The following is a 24,294-nucleotide window of genomic DNA, read 5'->3' as shown; positions in this document are numbered from 1 at the left end:
CGCATTCAAAACGCCTCAGCTCGCCTCATCCTCGACGTACCCCGCAACAGCCACATCTCCGCACACCTGAGACACCTGCATTGGCTCCCAGTCAGCAAAAGGATCACCTTCCGACTTCTCACCCACGCACACAAAGCCCTCCACGACAAGGGACCGGAATAACTCAACAGACGCCTCAACTTCTACATCTCCACCCGCCCCCTCCGCTCCTCTGGCCTCGCACTCGCCGCCGTCCCTCGCATCCGACGCTCCACGGCGGGTGGGAGATCTTTCTCCTTCCTGGCGGCCAAGACCTGGAACTCCCTCCCCACCAGCCTCAGGACCACCCAGGACCACTCCGCTTTCCGGAGACTCCTAAAGACCTGGCTGTTCGAGCAGCGATAACCACCCCCTTTGTCCCTAGCGCCTTGAGACCCGCACGGGTGAGTAGCGCGCTTTATAAATGCTAATGATTTGATTTGATTTGATTTGATTAGACACCAGGGATATATATTTTTTTTTTATTTACTTTATGTTTTTATGTATGGAGAGCGACCCCTTAGACAAGGGTCGCTCCCCTCGGGAGAAAATTGTATTTAGGCCATTTCTGCCCCCCTTGGGGGCAGATCAGCCTATTTTTGTTAGGCCAAGAAACCTCTAGACACCATGGATTGGTGTGTGTGTATGTGCGTGTTTTGTTTGTGGTGGGCAGCCCCTTGGGTAAGGGTCACTACCCATGGGGGCACATTACTGTTGGCCATAACTGCCCCCCCTTGGGGGAGACTAGCCTATTTTTGGAAGGCCCATCAGAGACCAGGGAAGATTTATATGATCAAAATAAGAGGTTGGGGGTATGGCCATACCCCCACCCCAAATAAATGGGGCCAATGTTGTTCTGCCCACCAGTGGGCAGATTGGGCAATTACCCCCGATCCACACCCTGGGGGGAAAGAAAGTCTACTAGATCCCAGGGAATAAAAAAAAGAAAAGAAAATAGTGGGGTGGTGGTTACCAACCAGTATGGGCCTGGTTATGCCCCTACCCGAACTGAAGGGGCTAACAGTCTTTCAGCTCTCCCCGCACACTAAAACATCTTATCCCATGGCAAGCAAGAGGACATTTGATTATTTTTGGTTTTTGTTTTACATTTGGGCCATAAGAGCTTGGTAACTCTCAAAATCGTCCCACTTGGAATGGTGGGGGCTGCACTTTTTTTTACTTTGGGACGCTGCCATGTAGAAAATTCCACAAGACCTAGACACATCTGAAAACTAAACATCTAGTTGATTCCAGGGTGGTGTGCTTCACATGCACCCGCACCATTTCCTTACCCACAATGCCCTGCATAACTCCAACTTTATTGGAAAGCACACATTTTTCCCACATTTTTGTGATAGAACGTTCCGGAACCTGCAGGAATCCACAAAATTCCTACCACCCAACATTGTTTCATCTATACCGATAACATTTCTGCTGCACTTGTCAGCCTAAAAATGTTTTTTTTCAAACTGCCCTTTTGGACCCACTTTGGTTCCCCCTCAATTTTGACGTGTTCTTGGCTCTTCCCAGTCACAAACACTTGGCCCACCTACACAAGCGAGGTATCATTTTTACCGGGAGACTGAGGGGAACGTTGGGTGATAGGAAATTTGTCCCGTTGCAGTGATCCCACACAGAAATGTGGGAACATTTGTATTTATTAGCTAAATTTGAGGTTTGCTGAGGATTCTGGGTAAGAAAACATTGGGGGATCCACGTAAGTACCACCTCTCATGACTCCCTCGGGTGTCTAGTTTTCAGAAATGCCTGGGTTTGGTAGGTTTCCCTAGATGGCTGCTGAAGCCAGGACCAAAAAAGCAGGTGCCCCCTCCGCAAAAACAGGTCGTTTTCAATTTGATAATTTTGATGAGTCCAGCTAGTGTTTTGGGGCATTTCCTGTTGCGAGCACTAGGCCTACCCACACAAGTGAGGTACCATTTTTATAGGGAGACTTGGGGGAACGCTGGGTGGAAGGAAATTTGTGGCTCCTCTCAGATTCCAGAACTTTCTGTCACCAAAATGTGAGGAAAAAGTGTTTTATTTAGCCAAATTTTGAGGTTTGCAAAGGATTCTGGGTAACAGAACCTGGTGAGAGCCCCACAAGTCACCCCATCTTGGATTCTCCTAGGTCTCTAGTTTTCAAAAATGCACAGGTTTGGTAGGTTTCCTTAGGTGCCGGCTGAGCTAGACGCCAAACTCCACAGGTAGGCACTTTGCAAAAAACACCTCTGTTTTCTTTGAGAAAATGTGATGTGTCTACTTTGTGTTTTGGGGCATTTCCTTTTGCAGGCACTAGGCCTACCCACACAAGTGAGGTACCATTTTTATCAGGAGACTTGGGGGAACGCTGAGTGGATGAAAATTTGTTGCTACTCTCGGATTCCAGAACTTTCTGTCACCGAAAAGTGAGGAAAAAGTGTTTTTTTTGCCAAATTTTGAGGTTTGCAAAGAATTCTGGGTAACAGAAGCTGGTGAGAGCCCCACAAGTCACCCCATCATGGATTGCCCCTAGGTCTTTAGTTTTCAAAATGCACAGGTTTGGTAGGTTTCCCTAGGTGCCGGCTGAGCTAGAGGCCGTAGGCACTTTGCAAAAAACACCTGTTTTCTGTGGAAAAATGTGATGGGTCCACGTTGTGTGTTGGGGCATTTCCTGTCGCGGGCACTAGGCCTACCCACACAAGTGAGGTATCATTTCTATCGGGAGACTTGGAGGAACGCTGGGTGGAAGGAAATTTGTGGCTCCTCTCAGAATCCAGAATTTTCTGTCACCGAAATGAGAGTAAAAAGTGTTTTTTAGCCACATTTTGAGGTTTGCAAAGGATTCTGGGTAACAGAACCTGGTGAGAGCCTGAGAAGTCACCCCATCTTGGTTTCCCCTAGGTCTCTAGTTTTCAGAAATGCACAGGTTTGGTAGGTTTCCCTAGGTGCTGGCTGAGCTGGAGGCCAAATCCACAGGTAGGCACTTTGCAAAAAACAACTCTGTTTTCTGTGGAAAAATTTGATGTGTCCACGTTGTGTTTTGGGGCATTTCCTGTCACAGGCACTAGGCCTATCCACACAAGTGAGGTATCATTTTTATCAGGAGACTTGGGAGAACATAGAATAGCAAAACAAGTGTTGTTGCCCCTTGTCTTTCTCTACATTTTTTCCTTCCAAATATAAGACAGGGTGTAAAAAAGACGTCTATTTGAGAAATGCCCTGTAATTCACATGCTAGTATGGGCACCCCACAATTCAGAGATGTGAAAATAACCACTGCTCCTCATCTCCTTATCTTGTGCGCATTTCGGAAATACAAAGGTTTTCTTGATACCTATTTTTCACTCTTTATATTTCAGCAAATGAATTGGTGTATACCCGGTATGGAATGAAAACCCACTGCAAGGTGCAGCTCAGTTATTGGATCTGGGTACCTAGGGTTCTAGATGAACCTACAAGCCCCATATATCCCGCAACCAGAAGTGTCCAGCAGACATAACGGTATATTGCTTTCAAAAATCTGACATTGCAGAAAAAAGTTACAGAGTAAAACATAGAGAAAAATGGCTGTTTGTTTACCTCAATTTCAACATGTTTTTATTTCAGTTGTTATTTTCTGTAGAAAACCCTTGTAGGATCTACACAAAATACCCATTGCTGAATTCAGAATTGTGTCTACTTTTCGGAAATGTTTAGGTTTCTGGAATCCAGCCATTTCTGTCACTGACTGGAAGGAGGCTCAAAACACAAAAAATCATAAAAATAGGGTATGTCCAAGTAAAATGCCAAAATTGTGTTGAAAAATTGGGTTTTCTGATTCAAGTCTGCCTGTTCCCGAAAGCTGGGAAGCTGGTGATTTTAGCACTGCAAACCCTTTGTTGATGCCAATTTCAGGGGAAAAAACACAAGCCTTCTTCTGCAGCCCTTTTTTCCATTTTTGTTTTAAAAAACAAATGTCACTGTTTTTTGGCAAATTTCTTGTCTCCTTCAGGGGAACCCACAAAGTCTGGGTACCTCTAGAATTCCTAGGATGTTGGAAAAAAAGGACGCAAATTTGGCATGGGTAGCTTATGTGGACAAAAAGTTATGAGGGCCTAAGCGCCCTGCCCCAAATAGCCAAAAAAAGGCCTGGCACCTGAGGGGGAAAAGGCCTGACAGCGAAGGGGTTAAAATGCAGAAGTGCTCGGATGGAGTATCGTTCAATGCAGGACTTCTATATATAGTAATAGGTTCATACCCAGTCTATGAATATGAATTCTGGGTAAAACGTCAATACTGTTCCATGAACTAGGAAGGATGCTTTAATGCTGCGCATCTATTTATGTGTATGGTCTTCAGGTTTAGCATGAATAAATGGTAAAAACCTTCGCCCCTCAACCCCTAAACTGCACGGCCTTTTATCTCCCAGTGCTGACCCCTTTTTTTTGGCAATTCGGGATAGTTTGCACTTAACGTTTTTCTACAGAAGGTGACCACACCAAATTTGCGTCCTTTTTTTTACAATATCCTGGGGTTTCTAAAGGTGCCCAGGGTTTGTGGACTCCACCGACAGGGACCCAGAAAAATGGCAAAACACAGCAAAAGTTTGAGTTTTGGGGAACAAATAGGAAATAAGTGGTCTGGATACGAGCCATCTTCCCAGCTTTCAGGAACACACAGAACGGAATAAAAATACAAACTTTTACCACACTTTTGGCATTTTCAAAAGCGTAACCCATGTTTCCTCTTTTTTGTGCTCTTAACCTACTTCCAGTTTGTGGGCAAAACCAGTGTGAAACCCATAGGTGATCCATGACAGCTATAGATTTCAGAAAAGTAGACTCCAAATTCAGCAAGGGATCATATGTGTAGCTCCCTGGAGGTTTTCCCAATGGAACCAACCGGTGAAATAAAGAAATACTGAAAAGGTGTAGGAAAAAACTGACATCTGTGACAACATTTTTATCTGTAATGTTTTGTCACAATGGCCAATTTACAAAAGCAATATACCATTAGATTCGCTAGACCCCTCTGGTTGTGGGAATACATAGGGTCTGTAGGTTCTCCAAGAAGCAACAGCAACTAAGCTGCACCCTAAAATGTGTTTTCATTGTGTACCAAGCACAGACTATTTCCTATGGTGTAATATGTAAAGTGAAAAATGGGTCGCAAGGAAACCTAAGCATTTCTGAAATGGTCACAAGATAAGGAGTTTAGGAGCAGTGGTTATTTGTACATCTCTGAATTTTTCGGTACCCATACTAGCATACGATTCAGAGGGCATGTTTCAAAATGTTGTATTTCTAACACACTGGCTTACATTTGAAAGGCCCAATTGCAGTGAAATCCAATTGGTAATAACAAATCTTCTACTGTTCTATGCTCCTATATGTCTCCTGAAAAAATGGTATCTCACTAGTGTGGGTAGGCCTAGTGCCTGCACCAGAATACATCCCAAAACATAGACACATAACATTTTCCCACTGAAATCTGACTTTTTTTGCAAAGTGGGTAGCTGTGGATTTTGGGACCTAGCTCAGCAGGCACCTAGAGAAACCTTGTAAACCTGCGTATTTTTTAAAACCAGACACCTTGGAGAATTCAGGGTGGGGTGACTTGCGTGGCTTTCACTGGGTTTCTTTTTACCCAGAATCCCTTGCAAACCTCAAACTTTGACTTGAAAAACACGTTTTCCCTAAAGTGTGTAGAAAGTTTTGGACTCTACAGTAAGCCACAAACTTCCTTCTACCTAGCATTCCCTCCACGTACCCCGATGAAAATGATTCCTCACTTCTGTGGATAGGCCTAGTGCCCGAGACAGCAAACAGCCCAAAGCACAACAAGGATAGATCAAATTTTTTCCACTCAAAACTGACTCTTTTGCAAAGTGGGTAACTGTGTATTTTGTGCCCTTGCTCAGCCGCACCTAGGGAAACTTAGCAAACCTGCACAATTTTGAAAACTTGACATCCAGTTGCATGACTCGCATGGCTCTCACTAGGTAATTGTACCATTTTTTGACTGGAAGTTCTAGAATCTGCAGGGAGCCACGTATTTCCTACCACTCTGAGTTCCCACTTGTGTCCTGATGAGAATGGTACCCCACATGTGTGGGTGGGCCACAAGACTCCTACCTGTCCCAAGGGGGTGCAGAAAGACACTATTGTCCATTCTGAAGAGCAGGCAATGGGTTGATACCAGGGTAGGTCGCACCCTCTTTTTGTTTGCTTTAGCTCCATTTTGAAACACCTGGTATTTACTGGGCTGCTTGCCCACGGGAGGCACACTGGTGATGAACACCCCTATCCACCTCCTGGGGGGGGCAGAAATCTATTGGGCCGTGGGGTGGGGGAAGAGCATGGGCCTATGCCCAGTGGGAGAGGGTCCTCACACAAATACTGCATAAATGTTGTCTCTTGTGGTTAATTGCCCCAATTCGCCCCTGAGGTGGGCAGCAAGATTGTATCTGCCCTTCTGGAGTGGAAGCATGCCCATGGTGGGCAGACCCCACCCCTATGTTTTAAAATTTCCTGGTCTCTAGTGGGCTTTCTGCCCCTACAGGTGGCATAATAGGGGCAGTCACCCCCATCTGCCCTCCGGGAGGCAGAAAGACTGTCACCATATTTTTGGGGGGTGGGTGCATGGCTATATTTTTTTAATAGACCCTCCTGTCTAGTGGGCTTTTTGCCCCCTGTGGGGGCATATAGAGGTAATGACCCGCATCTGCCCCCTGGGGGGCAGAAAGACTGTGTGTATGCTTGTCAGGGTGAGGGCAGGCATGCCATTGACAGGCAGTCCCCACCCCTATATTTTAAAAAAATCCCAGCATCTAGTGAGCTTTCTGTCTCCCTAAGGGGAGCAGATTGGGTGCAATCACCCCCATCTGCCCTCGAGGGGGTAGGGGCATGGCCATGCCCATAGTGGGCAGCCCACACCCCCATATATATATTGCCTGGTATCTAGTGTGATTTTTTTCCCACCGGAACGCACATTAGGGGTAATTACTCCATCTACGCCCACGACTGTCCATGCTGTTGTTGGAGTGCGGGTATGGCTATGCTCATGGTAGGCAGCCTCCACTACTATATTAAATAAAAAAGATTCTGGTTCCTAGTGGGCTTTCTGACCCCTCGGGAGGGTAGATTGGAGGCAATTACCCCATCTGCCCTCCGGGGAGAAAGGCTGTCAAAATATATGTTCAGAAGTAGGGATATGGCCATGCCCATAGTGAGCAGTCCCTACCCCTATTTTTATTTTATAGTACCTGTGAACTAATTGGCTTCCCCCCTGCACCCGGTGTAATTACCAGTTTCCATCCCCCTGAGGGCAGGAAGACTGTCCGTCCTCTTGTGGGTGGGGGCATGGCTATGCTTAGGTGGGAAGCCCCACCCCTATTTAAAAAAAAACATTCCCTGGTGTCTAGTGGGCTTTCTGCACCCACGGGGGAGAAGATTGGATTGGGGCAATCACCCCATCTGCCCTCTGGAGTGGCAGAAAGACTGTCATCATATTTTTTTAGGGGTGGGAGCATTGCTATGGCCATAGTGGGCAGCCCCCATCCCTATATATTTTATAGTGCCTGGTGTCTAGTGGCCTTCCTGCCCTCGGGAGGCAGATTGGGGTAGTTACACCCATAAACACCCCCGGGGGAGCACCAAGACTGTATGTCCTGTATGGACATACTCTATGGGAACGCCATGCCCACGGCCGGCTGATCCCACCTGTGTATAATAAAAATAAAAAAACAAGAATACCATGGTGTCAAGTGGGCTTTCTGCCCCTTCTGGGGACAGATTGGGGACAATCACTTCATCTGCTCTCTGGTGGTGCATGCTGATGGTCATTACAGTGAATTTTAAAAACCCGAGCAGCCTGAGTTTAAAATTGAATAAATATGCCTCCCAGTGTCAGCCAATGGTCAACAAACACACTGGGTAGGTAATGCAGGTGTCGGCCATTGGCAGACACCCGCACTTAAGGGGGTAACATATCGCATGTTTACTGCCACGACATCCTGACCCCATTCTGAAGGTACATTTGCTTGAATTTCACAAACAGTGGAGCGTCTACTCCACATATCAAGGCTGCAGAATGGCACTCCTGACGCTTTCTCAGAGATGTTAAAGTCTCAACATCTGATCTGCATGACGTTGTTTACCATGAGTGAGGAGAAAATTCAATGAGTCCCGACTCTATTTAGTGTGAAAGAGGCAGGCATGGAATCTAGGGCCAGATGTAGCAAAGTTGGGAATTGCGACTTGCAATTTGCGAGTCGGAGCGACTCGCAAATTGCAAGTCGCAATTTCCAATGCAGAACGGTGTCTCAGACACCGTCTGCGACTCGCTATGGGGTCGCAATGACCCACCTCATTAATATTCATGAGGTGGGTCGCAAATTGCGGCCCCATAGCGAGTCTAGGCACTCGCAAACATGGAGGCCTGCTGTAGTCAGCAGACCTCCATGTTCGTGACTGCTTTTAAATAAAGCAGTTTTTTTTTTTTTTAAGTGTAGCCCGTTTTCCTTAAAGGAAAACGAGCTGCACTTAAAAAAAAATCCGAAACCTTTAGTTTCGGTTTTTTTTCAGGGCAGGTAGTGGTCCCTTGGACCACTACCTACCCTGAAAAAATATTTGTGGGTCCATTCACAAAGTGGAAGGGGTCCCATGGGGACCCCTTCCAATTTGCGAGTGGGTTACCATCCACTTGAAGTGGATGGTAACTGCGACAGGTCGCAAATGGTATTGCATACCACTCCGAATCGCAAATAGGAAGGGAACACCCCTTCCTATTTGCGATTCTGAAATGCATATTGCGAGTCTCTACCGACTCGCAATATGCATTTCTGCATAGGGAAACGCGATTAGCGAGTCGCAAAATCAGTTTCCTGCATCTGGCCCCTAGTAACTACTTAAAGCTAGCAACTTATTGTGTATGTAAATTACATAAAACATTTTCTTTTCACAAATGTTTCATAACATTAATAGGTCTGGCATTTGAGACAGCTTTAACTGTCTTGCCAAACTACTGATTTTTAAAACAAAATTCACATAATATGCATGTGGTGGGTTAGTCCACGAAAAAGCTCCCCCTGCTCTCTTTCAGCCGGTTCACTAATGCTCGTCTAAGAAAAAATATTAAATATAGTGATTTAGGGCACTTTCCTTTATTGTTCCTATTCTTCCTATTCTCAACAGACAGAAATAAATGGTAGGGAAAAAGAAAAAAAAAAATTCAGGAACTCTTTTCGTATCTTTGTTTTTCCAATTTTCTTGGTCTGTGTTCTCTGTTGTGCGTCTCTTGCTTGGTTCTACTAGTTCATCTGTGTTTTACTGTCTCCTTTCTTGTCTTTGTCTTTTAATAGTCTCTGATTTTATTTCCTTTCAGACACATCTGGGAAATTTTGGATGTCACTCCGGGAGTGCGGAAGAAAACACAAGAAAAAGGAAAAGAAGGTAAGTTGGAGGGGATTTCATTCTCTATTTCTTAGAGTAGAGGGTTTATGGGTGTGTGGTGTGTGTGAGGGAATAAGTAAAAAGGAACTGTGCACTCTCTGTGTTCCACTTATTCTTTTTATATTTCCCAGTGATTTAGTGTGAGGGTGAGAGAAAAAGGAAGGAAAACTAAATAATAATAAAATAAATAATAATTTCCTCAGACACCTTTAAGGCACGTCCTTACAGGTATTCTCTTTGTTTTTCAGTTAGGTGTAAAGTATATTTTATACGCTCTTTCTTTTCCTTTTTGTCTGGTGTTATTCTCCCAGCTGACTCATTTATTGCTGCCCGGTAACTGTTTATAGCCCGTATACGGGCACGTACCTGCTCCAGCCACGTGAATCCAGGGACGTGACAGGTTGTCAGACTTTCCCTCTGTACTCGCTCGCTGCTTTCTTCCACCTCCTCCTCCTCGCTGTCCACGTCTCTCCCTGAACTGCTCTCCTTCCGTTCTTCTCCCTTGCCGGCCGCATCTTTTCCCACACTGCTCTCTGCCCTGAAGGTGCTCCTGCCGGTCGCGTCTCCCTCCGTGCTGCTCTCCTCGATGACGGCGCGCCGCGCGTCACCTTCTGGTTTCTTTTCTTGGCGTTGTAACAACAAGACGGTTTGTAGAGGCCTCGATCGTGTAGAGGTTGTAAGGGGTGTCGTAACCCTGTTACATTCACTGTTTGAGTCCCTGGTCCAAGGGATGTTGTGAGAGCAAATCTGCCCGTATCATTGGGAGCCTGGGGAATGTCGGAACTGTAACACAAAAGGTTGCAGGGCCATAAACCAGCGCAATATCCAGGACTTAGAGTCCTTATGATGTGCCAACCACATTAAGGGGGCATGGTTTGTAACCAAGGTAAATGGGTGTCCCAATAAGTAATATTGTAGGCTTTCCACAGCCCACTTGATGGCTAACCGTTCTTTTTCTATGGTCGGATAGTGTCTTTCTCTTGGTTTACAACTTTCTACTAATAAACACAACCAGATGTGCTATACCTTCATCGTCTTCCTGCGACAACACCGCTACTATACCAACATCAGAGGCATCGGTTTGTAAACAAAAGGGTTTCTTAAAATCAGGGCAGTGGAGGACGGGTTTCTGTGTTAGGAAACATTTAAAATTTGTATAGCTTTCATTTTGGACAGGTGTTAATTCGCTAAACTTATTTTATTTTCCCTATTTTAGGAGATTGGTCAATGGAGCTGCTAGGATAGCATAATTCGGACTAAACCAACGGTAATACCCCACTAGTCCTAGAAAAGGTCATACCTCTTTTTTTGTTTTCGGGGGTGGTAGATTCATGATGGCGTCCACTTTATCGACTTGTGGTCTTATATGCCCTCCTTCTATATTGTCACTGAGGTAGGCAATAATTTACACTTTTCTGAATTGGCTGTTAACTCTGCTTCAAGTAGTGTATGAAATATTTGTGATAAATGGAATAGATGCTGATCCCAGGTTTCACTGAATATGACTATGGTGGTCATTACAACATTGGCGGTATAAGGCGCTTACTGCCGTGCAGAAGACCGCCAACACACCGCCGCGACCGCGGTAGACCGCCACAGCTATTATGACACACATCACGGAATCCGCCGAAATTCAGACACCCACACAACACCGCCACACCAAAGGTCAGCGATAAACTGGCGGTAACAAATCCTCCACCTCCACGCCAACAGAAACACGCCCATGCTATTACGACACACGAATCCACGCAGCAGTCTTTCAACCGCGGTATTCCATTGGCGGTACACACCGCCGCACTCAAAATACACACACATCTCCAAAACACCACCACATTGGACAATTCTAAATACACACACCTGATACACATACACACACCACTTCCACACACCCAATACTATATAAAACACACACACACATCACCCACAAACCCCTACAACCAGAAATTCTGAGAGAAGGCCAGAGAGACAGCACAGCTATTGACAACCCCAACACACAGAGGCACACAACACCATCACCCACACAACATCCACGCACAAAACACCACATACCACTACACTCATCCACACTCATCAACACATACATCACCCCACACATCACACAGAACACCCCATGTCACGCCAAAGACACCCCTGCTTCTCCGAGGAGGAGCTCAGGGTCATGGTGGAGGAAATCCTACGGGTAGAGCCACAGCTATTTGGCTCACAGGTACAGCACACATCAATAGCCAGGAAGATGGAGCTATGGCGCAGAATAGTGGACAGGGTCAACGCAGTGGGACAGCACCCAAGAAATAGGGAGGACATCAGGAAGAGGTGGAACGACCTACGGGGGAAGGTGCGTTCAACGGTCTCCAGGCACAACATCGCGGTGCAGCGGACTGGCGGCGGACCCCCACCTCCTCCCCCACAACTAACAACATGGGAGGAGCAAGTCCTGACCATCTTGCATCCTGAGGGCCTCGGAGGAGTCGGTGGAGGATTGGACACTGGTAAGTCAAATCTTAACCATCACATCCCCCACCCTACCTGCATGCTATCACACACCCCCACCCTCACACCCTCCCCTATCAACCCAAATCCTCACCAATCTACCCATGACACCAAGCACCCATCCCAACACCAAGCCCTGCATGACACAACTAAGCATGGGCACCCCTCACTAAAGCATGCCCACTGCACATACCCAGAACACCCCCCCCAACCATCACCACAAAAGCCCCCACACAGGAATGCCTGCACTGGGGATCACGCACACCCAACCATTGCACACCATTACACACACACATGCAATAATCATGTGCCTATACCCCTGCAGGAACCCGAAGGAACGTCACCACACCAGAGGGTCCAGACAACACCACTCCACCCCCAGAAGAGGCCCACAGTGACGACAGTAGCTCTGCCCCACTGGATCCGGATGACCAGCCCGGACCATCGTGGGCCTCAGGACAGTCGGTTCCCCTTGCCCAGCCACAGCCCAACACCGAGCTGCCACCCTCTGGTAACACCAGCACAGCACCCACCCAGCGGGCCCAAACCTCCCTACCCAGGACAGGTCAATCAGCTGTGTGTCCACCACTACAGGGCACCCAGGCTAACCCACCACCCCAACAACAACAGGGACCTGGGGGCAGTGGTAGTGAGCACACGGACCAGGGGACGGAGGCACAGGAACACCGGGGAACTGGGATGGCTGCTGTGCGACAGAGGGAGGACAGGCCAAGGGAACCAACTCTCCACGAGGCCCTCTCCTCCATCATGGGAGCATACCACCACTCCCAGGAGACGATGGCCACGGTCCTGGACAAGTTGCAGGAGACCCTGCGCCTGCAGGACAAACTGTATTTGTGGTTCAGGGAGAAGCTCAGGACCATCAGCTCCGCCCTGGGCACCATCATAGGGGTGCTGACGGACATTCAAAAGACCTTGAGGGACACCGTGGCACTTCAAGGGGCCCCTGACACTAGCCAGGGCGACGAACTGCCCACTACCTCCGCCGGCGCTAGTGGACAGGACGGCCCGCCACAGGACCAACACACCAGCACCCCATCCCCTGCAGACGGACAACCACCACGCAAGCGGTCCCTGAGATCCAGGACAGAGCAAGATGGCAAGACCCCCGCCAGGAAATAAGACCACCCTGATTGTCCCCCCACTGTCCCACTTTATCACCCTGTCCAGATAGGAACTGCCCCAGCTCCACTTCCAATGCCCAGATGGGCAGTGCACCTGTGAGACGAATAGACTGGACTCTGCCATGGACATTCCTCCACCATCACCCATCACCATTTTACAACCTTCCTAGATTTCTTTAGCACTTAAATAAACACCCTTGAAAGGCAAAAAAACTTGAGTCAGTCTATGATTTGGAACTTTGTATTATCAATTACAGTGTCATAATGGGTTACCCATTGTAAGGCTAACATACCAATGTCACACATCACAAGCCCTTGATGGATGCAAGCAGTTGACACGTAGGTTACCACACTTGTGAAACTGAAATGGTAGGGTACAACTCAATTAACAAATAGTGAGTGAAATGTAGGTACAGGATAGAGGTAGACGTGTGAAAGTTAATGTAATGTTAAACCTGAAAATGTTCTCACCTGTGTGTCACTGGAAATACTGCTGTATGACTGACTCCCTGTTGTCGTTTCCTTCATCCTCAGCTTCATCCTCATCACTGTCCACTGGATCCACAGGCTCCACAGCTGCCACAACACCGTCATCTGGATCATCCACCTGCAGAAAAGGCACCTGGCGTCGCAATGCCAAATTATGGAGCATGGAGCAGGCGATGATGATGTTGCACACCTTCTTCGGTGAGTAGTATAGGGATCCACCTGTCATATGGAGGCACCTGAACCTGGCCTTAAGAAGGCCGAAGGTGCGTTCGATTACCCTCCTAGTCCGCCCATGGGCATCATTGTACCGTTCCTCTGCCCTGGTCCTGGGATTCCTCACTGGGGTCAATAGCCACGAAAGGTTGGGGTAACCAGAGTCCCCCAATAGCCATACCCGGTGCCTCTGGAGTTGACCAATCATATCAGGGATGCTGCTATTCCGCAAGATGTAGGCGTCATGCACAGAGCCAGGGAACATTGCATTTACCTGCGAGATGTACTGGTCTGCCAAACAGACCATCTGGACATTCATGGAATGATAACTCTTCCGGTTTCTGTACACCTGTTCACTCCTGCGGGGGGGACCAGAGCTACATGGGTCCCATCAATGGCACCTATGACGTTGGGGATATGTCCAAGGGCATAGAAGTCACCTTTCACTGTAGGCAAATCCTCAACCTCAGGGAAAATAATGTATCTCCTTACGTGTTTCAGCAGGGCAGACAACACTCTGGACAGCACGTTGGAAAACATAGGCTGGGACATCCCTGATGCCATGGCCACTGTTGTCTGAAATGACTCCACTTGCAAGGAAATGGAGCACTGACAGCACCTGCACGTCAGGGGGGATTCCAATCGGATGGCGGATTGGTGACATCAGGTCTGGCTCCAACTGGGTACATAGTTCCTGGATTGTGGCACGGTCAAACCGGTAGGTGACGATGATATGTCTTTCTTCCATTGTCAACAGGTCCACCAGCGGTCGGTACACCAGAGGATTCCGCCAGATATGTACCCACAGTTACACACAAGACTACACCAGACAAAAAAGCCTTCCTGTATGTGTGTTGAGTATAGGCCTAGCTATGCGTGACGCAGTAGTAAATGAAGGCATGTGGGCCCCTGAAATGGCGGCTGCCTGACCTCACACCTGGGACAATGGCATTGTGGGGTAACTGCGCTGGCGTTGCACACCGTCGCTGTAGGCGGTCGTAGACCGCGGCGCAATGCTGCATTGGTTAACATTGGACCCTATGGGTCCCAGGAGCCAATGAACAGGTGCGCCGGCGATGATGATGCGCACCGCCGCGGACGTCACCACCATTTTCTATCTGTTCACTCACTAGATACCTGACCTTCGACAGGAGAGGACCTACACTGCTAGTGCTGCTGTGACCTCGGTCTGGAAGCGACGATGGCTGCTGCGTCTGGGGAAAGGGCCCCTGCCTTCACTGCACAGGAGTTGGAGAAACTTGTGGATGGGGTCCTCCCCAGTACACGCTACTCTACGGTCCTCCAGACCAACAGGTTAGTACACAGGGAGCACGTTGTATGGGCTAGGCCTGGGTGGAGAGGGCTGGTTGGAAGAGGGAAGGGGGCAGAGTTCATAGAACATCAATGCATGGGAATGAATAGGCCACATGGCCAGAGTAGGGAGGGGGTCACTTACAACTACGGTGCAGTTGGTAATGAGTGTTCCTCTTTCCTTGTGCATGTCATGTAGGTCAGCGCCCACCAGAAGAGGGACATTTTGCGTGCCATCGCCAAGGAGGTCCGGACCCTGGGGGCCCACCAGAGACGGGGCACCCAGTGCCGTAAGAGATGGGAGGACATCCGCCGCTGCAGCAAGAAGACACCGGAGGTTCAGCTGGGGATGGCCTCCCAACGTGGGAGGGGTGCCCGTCGCACCATGACCCCCCTGATGTTCCGGATCCTGGCGGTGGCCTACCCGGAGTTGGATGGGCGCTTGAGGACATCACAGCAGACACAAGGGGGTGAGTACAACCTCATTCAGCGGAGTTAGCGTGCAGTGGAGGGGTCTGGGTGGGGGAGGTGGGCTGTGGGTGTCCCTAGGCCAGGGCGAGTTAGGTAGGCAAGGCCCCTCCATTATGTAGGCCATGTGGCACTCAACCCCACCTCAGCAGAGTGCCAAGTTGAGGTATAGTTGCCCCTGTGGCATCCATGTGTGCAGATTCCCACCATTGCCATGTAGGCCATGTCCCAGAAATTGCATGTGCAGAGGTCAGGAGAACGGCGTAATGCAGGGGGCTGCTGCGTCTGTCTTGTCCGCCAACGGTAGCGGCATGCCATGCACTAAAACTCTCTTTGTTCTGTCTCCCCCCCTTTTCCTGCTCTCCTTGTCCTTTTGTACATCAGCATCATCAGGCGGAGGTACAGTGGCACCGGAGCACGAGGGAGCTGCATCCCACATGGCCATGGAGGGCCACACCACAGACTCTGAATGCACCAGTGGGACGGAGGGCGAGGGGAGCTTCACATCGGCCACCGGATCACAAACCAGCGACACGGACTCGTCCACCGATGGGAGCTCCCCTGTGGTGGCGGCACCACCTGTGCGCCCCACTTCTACAGGTACAGCCGCCACCCCCTCTACCAGCACCGCCCTCCCAGCATCCCCTCAGCCTTCGCCCCGTGCCCGCTCACCCAGGAGGGTGGGCATCACCTTCGCCCCAGGCACCTCAGGCCCTGCCCCTGTCATGCCTGCTGCCCTCAGTGAGGAGGCCATTGACCTCCTCAGGTCACTCACTGTTGGGCAGTCTACCATTGTGAATGCCATCCAGGGTGTAGAGAGGGAGTTGCAACACGGTAATGCATTCCTGGAGGGCATTCATTCTGGTCAGGCTGTCCTTCAGCGAACCCTGTAATCTCTGGCCTCAGCACTGATGGCAGCCATTGTCCCTGTGTCTAGCCTCCCCCCTCCAACTTCCTCCACCCAGACCCAATCTCCTGTACCCCAGCCCATCCCAAGCACACCTACAGACCAGCATGCAGACAAGTCAGCACACCCAAGTAGCTCAAGCAAACGTAGGCACCACACACACCACAGGCACTCACGCAAGCCTCACCCACTTACAGACACAGCAACATCCACTGCCTCCACTGTGTCCCCCTCCTCCTCTTCACCCTCCTCCCTCCCAGTCTTGTCTACACACACACCTGCATGCACCACATCTACAGGCAATAGGACTCGCACCAGGACACCCAGCACCACAAGGCGCTCACCTGCACTCACCACCTCCGCTGCCATTTACACGTCCCCTGTGTCCTCTCCCAATGTGTCTGTGACGCCCCCTCCCAAAGTACCCAAACGCCGCCAATCACTCACCCAACATCCATCCACCTCACGACAGCCTCCAGTACCTGCACCCAAAACAGCTAAAGTGACACCTCCTACAACCACCTCCTCTTCCTCCACTCCCAGACCCCCTCCAGCTACCCATCCCAGTGTTCGTCAGAAACTGTCCCTCTGTCAAATTGACCTTTTTGCCCCCCCCTCCAATTCATCAGTCCCGTCATAGCGCCTCAGCCAAAAGGCCTCCAGTACCAGTGGTGCGTGTTCCAGGTTTTTGGAGTGCACCAGCCACCAGGGCAGGCAGTAGGACCCGGAGCCAAGGCAGTGGCAGCCCACCCCCTGTAAAGGCTCAGAAAATGGAGAGTGGACGATGGGACCGTCTTAAGACTCCTGGTGGGACAACAAGTGACATGGGATCGAAGGCGATTGGTGAGTCAGCTGTAACTCCAACAAAGGTGGGGAAGGTCCAGAGGAAGTCTGCCCAGCCTGTTGTGAGTGTCACGGCGGAGAAGTGCGCCATCATATCCGGCGGTCCAGACACAACCGCTACCACCGTCGTCACTGGTCCAGAGACCTCCGCCAGAGTCACAGCCGAGGAGGGCCCAAGTATCGTCACTGGTCCAGAGACCACCGCCGGAGTCACAGCCCAGGAGGGCCCAAGTATCGTCACTGGTCCAGAGACCCCCGCCGGAGTCACAGCCCAGGAGGGCCCAAGTATCGTCACTGGTCCTGAGACCCCCGCCGGAGTCACAGCCCAGGAGGGCCCAAGTATCGTCACTGGTCCAGAGACCCCCGCCGGAGTCACAGCCCAGGAGGGCCCAAGTATCGTCACTGGTCCAGAGACCCCCGCCGGAGTCACAGCCCAGGAGGGCCCAAGTATCGTCACTGGTCCAGAGACCACCGCCGGAGTCACAGCCCAGGAGGGCCCAAGTATCGTCACTGGTCCAGAGACCACCGCCGGAGTCACAGCCCAGGAGGGCCCAAGTATCGTCACTGGTCTAGAGACCCCCGCCGGAGTCACAGCCAAGGAGGGCCCAAGTATCGTCACTGGTCCAGAGACCCCCGAGTCACAGCCCAGGAGGGCCCAAGTATCGTCACTGGTCCAGAGACCCCCGCCGGAGTCACAGCCCAGGAGGGCCCAAGTATCGTCACTGGTCCAGAGACCACCGCCGGAGTCACAGCCCATGAGGGGCCAGTATGCCACAGCCCAGCTGGTCAATGATGGAATGTCATGCCACACACCAATGTCCGTATCAGAACCGCCATGGCAAAGCACCGGTGAACAGGGCAAAGACCGCCATGGCAAAGCACCGCTGAACAGGGCAAAGACCGCCATGGCAAAGCACCGCTGAACAGGGCAAAGACCGCCATGGCAAAGCACCGCTGAACAGGGCAAAGACCGCCATGGCAAAGCACCACTGAACAGGGCAAAGACCGCCATGGCAAAGCACCGCTGAACAGTCCTGAAACGCCATGGCAAAGCACCGCTGAACAGGGCAAAGACCGCCATGGCAAAGCACCGCTGAACAGGGCAAAGACCGCCATGGCAAAGCACCACTGAACAGTCCTGAACCGCCATGGCAAAGCACCGCTGAACAGGGCAAAGACCGCCATGGCAAAGCACTGCTGAACAGGGCAAAGACCGCCATGGCAAAGCACCGCTGAACAGGGCAAAGACCGCCATGGCAAAGCACCGCTGAACAGTCCTGAAACGCCATGTCAAAGCACCGCTGAACAGGGCAAAGACCGCCATGGCAAAGCACCGCTGAACAGGGCATGCACCGTCTAGGAATGAATGGACCGCCACATCAGGCATCCTTATCATCCCATGTGCAGCAGGGACAGTGACAGGACAGGTACTTTCACGTGGAGACTCATCCAGTCTGGGCACCAGTCCCCCTCCAGAACCAGTGGAGACCTGCATCTACTTGAGAGACTGTGGCTTTGCACTCCCCAGGATGGCACAGTGGCCAAACCACCCACTGTAGTGACTTGAGAGACTGTGGCTTTGCACTCCCCAGGATGGCACAGTGGGCAAACCACCCACTGTAGTGACTTGAGAGACTGTGGCTTTGCACTCCCCAGGATGGCACAGTGGCCAAACCACCCACTGTAGTGACTTGAGAGACTGTGGCTTTGCACTCCCCAGGATGGCACAGTGGGCAAACCACCCAGTGTAGTGACTTGAGAGACTGTGGCTTTGCACTCCCCAGGATGGCACAGTGGGCAAACCACCCACTGTAGTGACTTGAGAGACTGTGGCTTTGCATTCCCCAGGATACATCAATGGGCATGGAGCCCCGTCGTGGATCTGGCTTCGCATTCATCTGGCTGAGGTGCCCCCCCTTCCCTTCCACCTGAGGTGCCTGTAGTGTTTCTATCTGATGCCCCGGCAGTGTTCTCTCCGATTTTGGTCAGGTATCTATTGTGGGCCTCACCCATGCTTTTTTGGACTGTTGGTACACGGACATTGTTGTGTACATATCTGCACTACTTCTCGGATTGTATGTGTAAATAAGAGTGATTTTGAGATAGGTATATCTGTATATTTTTGTATGACATGTATATTGGCACATTACAAGGTTTGCCCGATTTTCGCATTGTCTTTGCATTCTTCCGGGGGGATTGTGTGTTGTTCTTGTGATTTTTGTGACTGCATTGGTGTGCATGTTGTGATATGCGAGGGTGGGGGTGGGGGTGTTTGGTGGGTGTCCCCCTAACTTTTGCCTCCCCCCTCCCCCGTGTCGTAGGTGCAGAACTCACCGGTATCTTCTGCGCCTACGTAGCTGTTGATCGTAAAGGAGCAGATAAACAAGGGCAGGTAGGATTTGTAATTCGGGCTCCATGGTGTCCTCCTTCCTCGTGGGATGTGTTGAGGTGAGCGTTTTCCCATAGCAAAAGCTGTTTCCGCCGTGTTTTTATCCACGGTGCATCCGCCCCGGAAAAGGTGGTGGATTGGCGGGTTGTAATAGTGTGGGCGGTACATTGTCTCCCGCCTGTCTGTTGGTGCTAACCGCCGCGCTGCTTGTCTGTACCGCCGTGGCAGTCGGAGTGTTAAAGTGGCTGTCTTTGTTGGCGGTTTCCGCCAGGGTCATGATTCCCACTTTTTGTCCGCCGGCCTGTTTGCGGTATTACCGCACCTTTAACACCGTCCGCCAGGGTTGTAATGGCCACCTATGTCATCTAAGTATGCCACAGCGGGGTCTGTGGGGTCTTAATATTCTGTCCATTAGCTGTTGAAATGTAGCAGGGGCTCCATATAAACCAAATGGTAGTACGGCAAAATGATAAAGTCCTGAAGGGGTGGAAAAAGCAGTTTTTTCTTTTGCCTGAGGATTTAAAGGTATTTGTCAGTATCCTTTGGTGAGGTCTAATGTAGACAGATATTGGGATTTCCCTAATTTTTTGATTAGTTCATCTACTCTAGGGATTGGATAAGTGTCAAAATCTGAGATAGCATTCAGTTGTCTAAAGTCTATACAAAATGGATCATTCCATTGGGTTTTGGTACCAATACAACCGGAGAGCACCACAGACTAGTAGGCGGCTGCTTAACAAATATTGCAATTCTTGTTCTAAAAGCTTTCTACGGGCCTCCAGTATTCGATATGGCTTTAAGCGAACTATCCTCCCTTATTTAGTGACAATATTATGTTGTATTAAAGGAGTTTTTCCTGGTAGAGTGGAGAAGACATTACTATATTGTTGTATAACATTCAGGAGCTGATCTTTTTTTTCAACGGACAGATCTGGGTTAATGTCGGGTATCGCTTGGACTTCCCTCGGAGGACATAAAGGGGGTCATTACAACTCCCGCGGTGCCCATTTGGACATTCCCGCTGGGCCGGCGGACGGAAACCAAGTTTCCGCCGGCCGGCCCAGCGGGGATGTGGGCCGCAACATGGGAGCCGGAGCCAAATGGAGCCGGCGGTGTTGCGGCCGTGCGACGGGTGCAGTTGCACCTGTCGCGCTTTTCACTGTCTGCATAGCAGACAGTGAAAAGCCGCATGGGGCCCTGTCAGGGGGCCCCTACACTGCCCATGCCAGTGGCATGGGCAGTGCAGGGGCCCCCAGGGGCCCCACGACTCCCGTACCGCCAGCCTTTTCCTGGCGGTTCAGACCGCCAGAAAAAGGCTGGCGGTCGGGGACTCGTGATCCACTGGGCAGCGCTTCTAGCAGCGCTGCCCAGGCGGATTATCACTGCAGGGCAAATCTGGCGGAATACCGCCGGCCCCGGTGGTGCGACCGCGGCAAAATAGTCCAGGAAGCACCGCCAGCCTGTTGGCGGTGCTTCCGTCATTTTAGCCCTGGCGGTCTAGTACCGCCAGGGTCAAAATGACCCCAAAGTGATTTCTAGAGGTCTTAGATTGTTTACCAGCAACACTGGGTCTACAGTAAGGTTAGGATTGTCCTCTTCCTCCCAATTCTTCAAAAGGTTGTTGTGATATATCTGTGTTTTTTGTGGTGATTTAGATAATTGTAAACGATAAGTGACAGGGCTTACTCTCTCTATTATTTCATACGGCCCTTGCCATCTGGCTACTAATTTATTTTCAGAGCTTGGCAAGAGGACCAAGACCTTTTCACCCCTATTTAGTTCTCATAATCTTGTGCCTGTATTATAGTATTTTCTTTGTTTTTCTTGTGCCTCCTCTAGATGTCCCCTGACATCTATCCATATGGTTTGTATATTGTCCTTCAGCTGTTGGTTATACTCTAATATATCTCTGCTTTCTGTTCCCTTTCCCTCCTATTTTTCTGCAGCCATATCCAAAAGAGTTCTTAGTTGTCTTCCAAAAACTAACTCAAACGGACTATGCCCCGGTGATGCTTGTAGATGTGTGCGGATTGCGAATAGGACCAAGGGTAACTTCTTATCCCAATCCCTTCCTGAGTAGGAGATTGTTTTTTTTTAGAAGAGTCTTCATTGTACGATTATATCTCTCCACAAGTCCATCTGTTTAGAGATGATAGATGGAGGTACGGATGTGTTTTACACCAAGGATTTGACATATCTGGGTCATAAGGCGAGACATAAATTGAGTACCTTGGTCTGTTAGTATCTCTTTGGGAAACCCAACTCGAGCAAAGAACCTGATCATAGCATGGGCCACACTTTTTGTAGTCATGCTTGCTAAGGGGATTGCTTCTGGATGTCGAGAGGCGTAATCCACGAGGACCAGAAGATACATGTGCCAGCGGGATGAAGGGGTTAAAGGTCCCACTAAATCCATTCCTACCCTGGAAAAAGGAACATCTATAATAGGTAATGGGTAAGAGGGTGCTTTCCCGAACCATCCCTGGGTTAACAAGTTGACACCTAGGACATTGCGAGCAGAATCTGTGGATGTCAGAAAAAAACCCTGGCCAATAGAAACATCGGAGGAGGTACTCTTCAGTTTTTTCCCATCCATAATGTCCACCCCCAACCTGACTATGGGCTAAATGGAGCACCTAGATGCGATAAGGGGTGGGTACTACCAGATGGGTTCTTTGTTCTATACCCTGTTTGATAATCCTGTACAACAAACCATTTTGGACAAGGAAATAAGAACCCACCTGTCCTGTTGTTTCCGTAACAGCAGTAGCCCAGGCGTGTTTCAGTGTGTGGTCATCCCTTTGACACACACGAAAAGGTGGTGGACTTCTTAACACAGAGGTTTCTGTAGGAACTACAGGATTAAGATCACTTGGAACAGTTCTTTAGGATGCCTTTCTCTGCTCTCTTTTCTCTTTTCCCTTGCCTACTTGGTTTTGGTTTTATCTTACCCGGAGTAAGGGTGCTGTGGGAAAAAGGTGCATCGATGAACCAAGAGTCAGTTACAGGATCTTCGTTAATGCTGCCCAAGAGCTTAGAGAGAGCAGAATAATCATTACCTATAATCATGTCCTCGACTAGATGGGGTATTACTCTTACTAGTAAGGGTTCGTCTCCACCTCTCCAATTTTTGTTAATCTCCGCTGTGGGATAATGCTTCATATCTCTGTGTATGCAGCATATAGACACTGTTTCCTCTTGTCGCCATAAGGTTTTTTCTAGTATCTCAGCCTTTATTACCGATTGACTACACCCTTAGTCAACCAATACCTTGGTAGGTTTATTATTTACTAGCATTTCTCTAGCACATCGAGAAGTTGTTCGGCTCATGCGGAGCACTCTACCCCTGGTTGTATCGATTTCCAGGGGTTCAGGTTTTGAAAGTTTATATGGACAGTTACGTGCTATATGGCCCCACTCCACACAATTAAAACTTTGGGGTCTTTGATTGGGTTCTTTATCCGTGAAACGTAGGTGGGTACTTTCCTCTGAACTCTTTGATATACAGGCCCTTGGACTAGCACTAACTGTCTTTCCAGTTATCGTTTTCCCTTTAATGGAGGATACCCTAAATTCAGGAGCCCGTGGAAAGCGCAGGCCAAATCAATGTCGGTCGATGTTGTTATGTTTGAATGCTGCTTGATCCAGTTACGTGTCTGAAGGGGCAACGCCTCTAGGAATTGTTCTAATAGAATAATCTGAATAACTTCCTCTCTATTGGTGCTAATAGGGCCCAACCATTTTAGTCCTAAGTCTTGTATTCGATAATACAATGCTCTGGGGTTTTCCTTGGGCCTCCATCTAGCTTTCCTGAACTTGATGCGATAATGTTCGGTCTCATACCCTACCCATTCTAAAATAGCTTTCTTAACATCTCCATATGGGGTGGTTACCCCAGATTTACGGCTTGATAGGCAGCTTGCAAAGTCCCTGTCAACAAAGGAGCTATATATTGTCCCCACCTATCTTGCACCCAATTGGCTGAAGCAGCTACCCTCTCAAAGTTCGTAAAGAAGGCGTCAGGGTTTTCACCTTCTTGAAAATTTTGCAACACCGAGCTGGGTACATTCGGGTGTAACCTTGTAGAGGCTATGGTATCTGTAAGTTTTTGGATGGCTGTCTCATGAACCAACTGATTGTTTGCTATGATAGTGGCTTGGCTTTTCAGGTCAGGGCGCGTTGCAACATTTCCCTTTCACTTCTCGCCTCTCTCAGTTGTTCCTCCCATAATATAGGTGTCTTTGTCCTTCAGCCAGTTGATTAATCATGTCCTCAAGGGAAGGTTTCTCCTCCATCGTTCCTTTCTCACTTAGGAACTTATCTCACTTCTGACCCCAAGATGTGATGGGCTAGTCCACGAAAAACCTCCCCCTGCTCTCTTTCAGCTTGTTCACTAACGCTCACCTGAGAAAAAATATTAAATACAGTAATTTAGGGCACTTTTCTTTATTGTTCCTATTCTTCTTCCTATTCTCAACAAAGAGAAAGAAATGGTAGGGAAAAAGAAAGAAAAAAAACTCAGGCACTCTTTTTGTATCTTTGGTTTTCCAATTTTCTTGGTCTGTGTTCTCTGTTATGCATCTCTTTCTTGGTTCTCCTAGTTCTTCATCT

Source organism: Pleurodeles waltl, chromosome 5 (genome assembly GCF_031143425.1).
Source record: "Pleurodeles waltl isolate 20211129_DDA chromosome 5, aPleWal1.hap1.20221129, whole genome shotgun sequence".
Classification (NCBI taxonomy): Eukaryota; Metazoa; Chordata; class Amphibia; order Caudata; family Salamandridae; genus Pleurodeles; species Pleurodeles waltl.
This window is presented reverse-complemented; position numbering follows the sequence as displayed.